An 8210-nucleotide genomic window follows, 5' to 3' on the forward strand; every position below is an offset into this window, starting at 1 on the left:
TTTGGGTTCTTTCTAATGAATCCATTCGTGGTTGTGGGTTCCATTGCTTTCTTCCTGATGATTTGTCTTCTCTTTAAAACCGGTGCTATTTGAGGCTTAGTGATATATACTTGTAAGGATTTTGGTCTGATGTTTGGTCCATCAGCCAGGTCATCTGCAGTTTGGGATTCTTAGTAGGAAGTAGCTTTCATGGCTGCTTTCAATCTCTAACCCCTTCTCCTTCTGACCTCATTCTGTGCATGCTGTTTATTTACAGGATGAGCTTGGGCCTCTAAATGTCCCGACAGCCACTGGGCTTTCAACAAATATAACTGAATGAAAGTTAAATCTTTCATGTGCAGATTTGCCTGCTCTAAAACACAGAGTTGAAAACACCTCTCATTACCTCCTTAAAATTAGATGGTTGGCCTCCTTTGAAGCCAAGGTATGGCTTTTCAAGCCAGTTGCCCTGTGCTGGCCTCTCACAGCACAGGTGAGAGGTTCTGAAGATGGCTCTCACTACGGCCACACCTAGTGCTGCTGAAAGCAGCAGGAGCTCGGCGAATGTGTGTGATTTATCTGTAGCTGCCTGAGGCAGGGCCTTGTATTCTGTGGTTGCTCAGGGGGACACTTGGGCATGAGATGCCTGCAGATCAGCTTTGTAGTGGCCTCCATCATCCTGGTCTCAGCCATTTTTCCTTAGCACCATCCAGGCCGAGCTTAATGCAGTAAGGACCAAGATGTCCTCACCCTCAAGCATGCCTGCCTCATGCAAATAGAGTGAAGTCGTCTCATTTTCAGCATTTTCCTTCTGAAATTAAATTTTCTTATGGAAGTATGTTTGATATGACTCTAGGCAAAACCCTACGGTTTTACACAAACCATTTGTAATTTGGACTTAATTCTTGCCATTTAAGCCCCTGTGGTTTCTACGATATTGAATAAGACATGGTGGTCCTCACCCCTCCATCAGGATGGATTGGGTGAAGAATCTTGTCTAAAATTCCCAGTGTGCTCTAATGGTCCATCAACAATTCAAATCAAGCAAGTGACCTCCACTACCTACAGGATAGACTTGGTGCAAATCTAGTTTTACTGTGAAAAGCAATTTCCATACAGACATAGAACATAAAGGGGGCTTCTGTAAGGGTCTGAGCAATAGCTCACTGTGTGTGACTAGCAAAGCGGGGAGAATAAAACAGAGAAATCCTGCTATGGCTGTAGTGTTTTTGGTTTTGTAGAAAGAGAGAAAAGCAACTCTTTTTTAATCAAATCAGCAGGCACAAAAAACAAATGCTGCCAGAGCATTTATCCCTGGAAAAACTCAGTCCTGAGGGCTCACCACGCCATAGGTTTCCTGGTGCCACCTGCAGCTCATCCCAAGAAGGGGATGGAGAAGTGCCAGGAGCCTTCAGCAAAGGGGAAACACTCTGCAGGCGGGGCTGATTTGGCAAAGTGGCACCCCCAGAGAAATGCGAGGTGCAGCTTCTCTCCCTTTCCTCCTTGCCACGTGCTGAGAGTTATTGACCCCAGGATCTTTCTGCAGTCCGTCCCCTCTGGTGGCTTAGACAAGGAACTTAACTGCACTTCAACTGCTGAACAGTAGAACCCTGTCTCAGATTTTGAAGGATTTAATGAGACAATCCATGGGAAATGCTTGGCACACAGTATGCCCCCAAGTCAGTGAAGTTGCTTCCATTCCCAACCTCGGTCCTCAGTCCCTGGTCATCTCACAGGCAACTGGGGACGCAACTCGAAAACACGAATTCAAAGGACATTGCTGATTTCAGGGACCTCCAAGACTAGGGAAGGTCCTCTTGGCCACTAGGGGGCACCAAGTACATGGAAAAGGAGGATTGGGATTCGAGGACTCAGTCCACTGCCCTGCAATCTAAATCCCGTAACTCATTTAATTTTCTTGGAGCAGAATTTGGGAATGGTTGATGCAGATGGTGCTAACTATTTCTGCTTGGGAAGGTGGTCACATTTTTATGCCAAATGAAGAAACTTCTTAGCTCCTCCCTGTGACTCACCAGCTCTATCTGTTATGAACTCATACTTCAAAAAAAGTTTCCTATTCAGCCCCTTTTATTTTCAGTCCTCTTTCTTTCGTATTCCCCAGTTCCTGGGAGGACGGAACATATCCTTAGTTGTGTGAAAGAGGAAGAAGAGTTATGTAGAAGAAAGAAGCGCCCTCACTATAAAATGTTTCTGACTTTTTGAGCCAGCCACATCTGGATCAGATTTTTCCGTCTGGAGCCAGGCCTTTTAAACCCGGCTCACGAGAGGACCTAGAGAGTGCAATGTCCCTGAGATATCTAGGAAATCATGAAGAATTTTTTAAAATCAGAATTAACTCTCATTATTATTATTTTTTAAGGTAACTAAATCCTAGGAAGCATGAGATGCCACAGGCTTCCCAGAACCCATAGCAGGTGAGAAAGAACTGGAATGCAGGGTGAGGTGTGATGAATTAAACTGCTTTACCTAGAACACAGAATACAGCCAAGGTATGAAAGCTGTTCCCCAGAGGGGAAAAATGTACACTGCCGATGAGGGTGCATCCAGGAGCCTGTAGGCTTTCTTGAGCATTGATTAAACCAATATGCCAGGCATCACCTGCTTTAGAATTACTAGAGATGTTTGTCAAAAACCGCAGGTTTTGAGTCCTAGCTTAGAGCTCTGGAATTAGACTATGTTTTTATTATTGTTAGCTATTATTATACTTGAAGTTCTGGGGAGAATTAGACTATCTTGATGTACATCTCAGAAATATGCAACTAATTTGAGGTAGTTTTACATTTCCTAAAATTTAAGAACCATTGCTCTAGAAGATTCTACCTCCACTGACATTGGAAATACGTGTAAGGATGTCTCTGTATGTCCTTCCTCACAGCAAGTTGACATTTTCTAGAATCACTTAAAGGAATTATTGCTATAAAAAATTCAATCCAACGATAAAGGCCAAGGTGATCAGAACTGTTCATCCCGCAACTCTTCATGTCCCAGAAACACACACGGTGTCTGATACACCTGCTAGAGTGGATTCCTGTGATCAGTGACACTCTAGCTTGTGTGCCAACAAGGCTTAGAGCTGCAGGCTGGAATTGCTGGGCTGCAGTTGTCACATGATATCTCAATGTCAAGAATCAACCGTTCCAAGGAGCCAAGAGGGTGTAGGTTGTGAGTGGTGGGGTGGAGGATCTGGTTGCAAGATGGTGTCATGGAGTCCTTCAGTGGCATTGAAGGAACAAAGGCACAAGGACACAAAGGACATAGCACTTTGTGCTGCTGGCACTGTTTATACATTGAATGACCTCCCCAGGAAATCTCCACTGAAACACAAGGTGAATTTTGCTAGATTAAAACAAGATAATTCCAACGAGCTTATAAGGAAATGGAAATGGAGAGCTACATTGGAAATCTGTTTTCAGACATCCTGTGTCCATTTCTGTTTCTGGAAACCACTTCTAGATGAACCTTGGACTCAATTCATTTTCCCTTTGTTCTATGTTCTCTGATTTCCAGGCAATAAAACAAACAGGGTTATATTTCACTGGGCAAGACCCTCCCCTGTCAGCAAAAACAGAGAAGCAATCCCTCCCTCCAACACTCAGCAGCTTGGAGAAGTGGCCCATTGGATTCCTTCTTCTAGGGCTGTACTGTGAGAAAATGTCTTTCATTGCATCTACCCAGTGCTCAAAGTTACTTCTTATTGAGAAGAAATCATACATTTGACAAAACTGTGAGTGAACACTAAAGAACCTGTCTTCTGGAACGTACCTGTGAGGTGCATCTTCCTAAAAGTATTTCCTACCCTGACAAGGAAAGGAACTCATGTTTGGTGTGAGGACTGGCAGGATACAGAGTGGGCTTCATCAGTGTGCGACTTGTGCCCTTGCACAAGGACCCATGCTCTGAAGGGCTTTGCACATGGTTTAATGTCCTGATGGCACTGAAATTTGCATTTTGAGATGGAGTCTCACTCTTCTGTTTTCCAGGATGGAGTACAGTGGTGCAATCTTGGCCCACTGCAACCTCAGACCCCTGGGTTCAAGTGATTCTCCTGCCTCAGCCTCCTGAGTGGACTACAGGCCTGCACTATCACACCCTGCTAATTTTGGTATTTTTAGTAAAGATGTGGTTTGGCCATATTGGCGAGGCTGGTCTTGAACTTCTGGCCTCAAGTGTCTCAAACCACCTGCCTTGGCCTCCCAAAGTGCTGGGATTACAGGCATGAGCCACCATGCCTGGCTGGCCATCCTGAAATTCTTAATACTGTGTGAAGAAGGGGTCCTGTATTTTCATTTTGTCCTGGGCTCTACAAATTACACAGCTTGTCCTCGTAGGACTGCATGATGGGGTGTGAAGAGCTCTGGGTTTAAAATCAGGCAGTCCTGGATCAGATCCTGCTCTTCTACTTAGTGACTTAGTGTCATCTTAGACAAGAGGTAGTATCCTTCCTCCTAGCCTGAGTTCTCCCATCTACAAAATAGAATTACTAAACCTTTCTGGTGGGATTGTCGTTAAGCCTGAGTGAGTTTACCTAGGACATGCAGCTAGCCTTGGTCCTGGCATGAAGTCAGTAAATGCAAATGAATTGTACTCAATTTAAGTAAACTGCGCCTAGTTCTCGAAATACATGGTACATGCAATTTAATATAGTAAAATATGTATTCCTTGAGTTGCTCTTACATGTACTACCCAAAAGTTTATATTTACAATGCATTATCATGGCTAAATTGTAAGTCTGGGAAAGCCAATTAAATAAGACTTTAAATGAAGAATCCATGTCTAGTCACCTAACGCTTACTAGGCATTTCTAATTGAGAAGTCAGATTATCTTCTATAGTCTCTGGAGACTAAGAGCCTAGCCCAGGTTCCTACACATCCAAGAACAAATGTGTCCAGGACAGATGAATGAAAGAGTAAATGGGCCCCTCAGGAAAAGAGCATTTTCATCACCCTGAATTAACCTCTCAATGCTCTTCTAACAGGGAAAGGTGTTAGGACGCTGGGGCCTTAACATTGGCTTGCCTGCTCACTGAGTGATCTTGACAAGTTACCTAAACTTTTTTTTTTTTTTGTTACAGGGTCTCACTCTGTCGTTCAAGCTGGAGTGCAGTTGCTCACTGCAGCTTCAACCTCCCTGGGCTCAGGTGATCCTCCCACCTCAGCCTCCCAAGTAGCCGGGACTACAGGCATACACCACCCTGCAGAGCTAATTTTTAATTTTTTTTTAGAGATGGGGTTTTGCCATGTCACCCATGCTGGTCTCAAACTCCTGGGTGTAAGTGATCCATCTGCCTTGGCCTCCCAAAATGATGAGATTATAGGCATGGGCCACTGTGCCTGGCCAACTTAAATATTTGGACATCAGATTCGTTATTTGTGAAATGGAAAGTGAAGTAATCATCTCTTTCATTGGATTGGAAGGAAGATTAAATAAACTTATAATAGGTGAACACTTTTTGTAAACTCTACAGTGGTGTACAAATGGGACGTGTTAGCTTTCTGTACTGTTGTTGTCAGTGCAGGATTCCCAAAAGGTGACAGGGAATCCTAGTGCCTCAGGGATAACAGACAAACCCAGTATCCTTTTTAGCCACAGGACTTTTCAGAGCCTTTGATGTGCTAATGAGCACTGGACCTCTGCAAGAGGGGAACATGGTTTGTGGCATTTCCCAGATACATTTGTCCAGAATCCGTTCTCACAGAACTCCTTAAAGGATTCATGTTTTGCTGGGAAACAAAAACCCACTGGAAAACACCGGGCTAGCATGTGGACTGGGTCTACATGGGTTCGTCTGGTACACGTGGTGCCCTCCTCACCCACCTTCTTCTCCTCTCTCCCCGGTCATGCAGGCAGTGGTCTCCTGAGGAGTAGCAATGAAGAGATGGGAGAAAGTAGATTATCTGTTTCTTATTTGACTGGCTCTTTACCTGTCAAATAACCTTCCTGCACAGTTCTCTCTAGATTTAGTGTATTGAGGGCAAAATAATTGACCCAGGACTGATTTCTGCAGTTATTATTGGTGTTCTCCTCCTCCTTCTCCTCCTCCTCCTTCTCCTCCTTCCTCTGTCTCTTCTTCTCTACCTCCTCCTTCTCCTTCTTCTTCATCTCTGTTTCTTCTCTTCTTCCTGCTGCTGCTTCTTTTTTTTTAAACTCAACTATGTGATGATCTCTTCTTTGAGAACAATTTTATTGTCACAGTTTGGCATAGTTTACAAACTTCCAATGAAATACAAGCCCTAAAATTTAAAATATTGCTCTTAGCATTTTAAAAAATAGAGTCACTTTTAAGTGCAAAGGGCCATATTATCGAAATTCAATTTTGAAGCTTATGTTTGTACCTTTCCTGGGTTTGGGGGCCATTTCAGAACATGGTAATCATGACAATGTCTGATGGTACCTGTGGCCACTTCAATAGCTGCTAGCCACAAATTCAGCAAGTATAGGATACCTGCCTCCTTCTTGGGACTTTCATGACATACCCCTTCTCCCAGTAATGCTGTGTGATAAAAACTGAGGTTCAGAGAGACTGAATAACTATTTAAAAAATCATGTAAAAAAATATGTCACAGAGTTGGTATTTGAACAAAGGTTTTCAGACTCCCAGGTATTCCCTGCAAAGAGAAGGTATGAGGAACAACCCCCTTTGTCTCTGTGACCCCACAGCAGCCTCTGGGTCCCCAGTTTCTGATTCTTCCTCCTGTTCCTTTTTGTCTTTGATCTGCTTCTATTTCTCCTCTCCTTTTTTCTCTTGTCTTTTGCCTGATCCATGCCTATTGTGCTCTCCAAGATGAAGAACCTGTGATCCCTTGATTGTTGACAGCCTGAGAACATTTCTTGCCCTACCCAAGACAGAAGGAAATGACACAAAGAAAAATGTGATTTGCTGGCTGAAATGGGACTATTTTTGAGCTGCTTTGTTCAACATCAGTGAGGTTGCTCAATAAAGAGAAGAGGAAACCTGGCATAAAAGAAAACTGGGCTTCAGCTTTGCATGAATATGCATGTTTATTATAGCACTATTCACAATAGCAAAGACATAGAACAAACCTAGATGCCCATCAATGGTGGGCTGGATAAAGAAAATGTGGTACAATACACCATGGAATACTATGCAGCCATAAAAAAACAAAATTATGTCCTTTGCACCAATATGGGTGCAGCTGGAGGCCATTCTCCAAAGAGAATTAGTGCAGAAATAGAAAACCAAATACTACGTGTTCTTATTTATAAATGAGAACTAAACATTCGGTACATATGGATGTAACGATGGGAAGAACAGACACTGAGGACTCCAAACACGGGGAGGGAATGAGGAGAATAGGGATTTGTAAGCTACCTACTAAGTACTATGTTCACTCCCTGGATGACATGTTCAGCGGAAGCCAAAACCTTAGCATCACGCAATATATCCATGTAACAAACCTGCACATGCATCCCTAGCACTAAGATTTTAAAAATAAAATATAATGAGAACTCTTTCCTCCAAGAGACAATGTCCTCACTTGGTTTTATCAGAATCAATTCTTCCTGAGGAGAGTAATGGCATCTTATTGGGAAGACTTCATCGAGAACCTAAAGTTTGCTGCAGGAACATCTGGTCTGTAGGGCCTCTGTCCGAGGAGCTCTGGGATCAGTTTCTGATACTGAGAAGTGTGACGCTGGAATTCGACTTTAGCTTTGTTATGCTTGTGTGTGCATGTCTGCATTTATTGTTAGGGGATTCACAGGTGGCTGAGGAGAGGAGACACAGAAGACTCCCTTTCTTTGTAATGTACAAAAAACCACAGAGAATAAGTAAATGCAGATGATAGGGAATATAAAGAACTTACTGTCCTTGTGGTTCAGAGGTTTTAGAACAGTTTCATCCATCTTTACTCAGCCACAACCTGGAAGGCCGGAATTCAGAGGCACACTTGACCTCTAAGCCTACGCTTCTCATCATGCCGTCTCACACCTCCCCCTGGATAAATAAAGGCGACCTGTGCCCTGGCCTTAATAATGACACTGAGGACAAAGTCGGGCTCCAGCAGTGTGGGGACTGTCTCTGGAGTCTGTCTGGGCCCTGGCGCCTGAAACAGCCTGGCTGGTCCTTAGGCCGGGTGCCTCGCCTGCCTGCTTTCTGGTTTCTTTCCTTCCTGGGCCATCTGTTTTTCACCTGCCTGATGTCTGCAGTCTGCTTTCCATCTGGTCATCGTTCCAAAAACATGGGAAGCGG

The sequence above is a fragment of the Cebus imitator genome, unplaced genomic scaffold, assembly GCF_001604975.1.
Source record: "Cebus imitator isolate Cc_AM_T3 unplaced genomic scaffold, Cebus_imitator-1.0 Scaffold41, whole genome shotgun sequence".
Lineage (NCBI taxonomy): Eukaryota > Metazoa > Chordata > Mammalia > Primates > Cebidae > Cebus > Cebus imitator.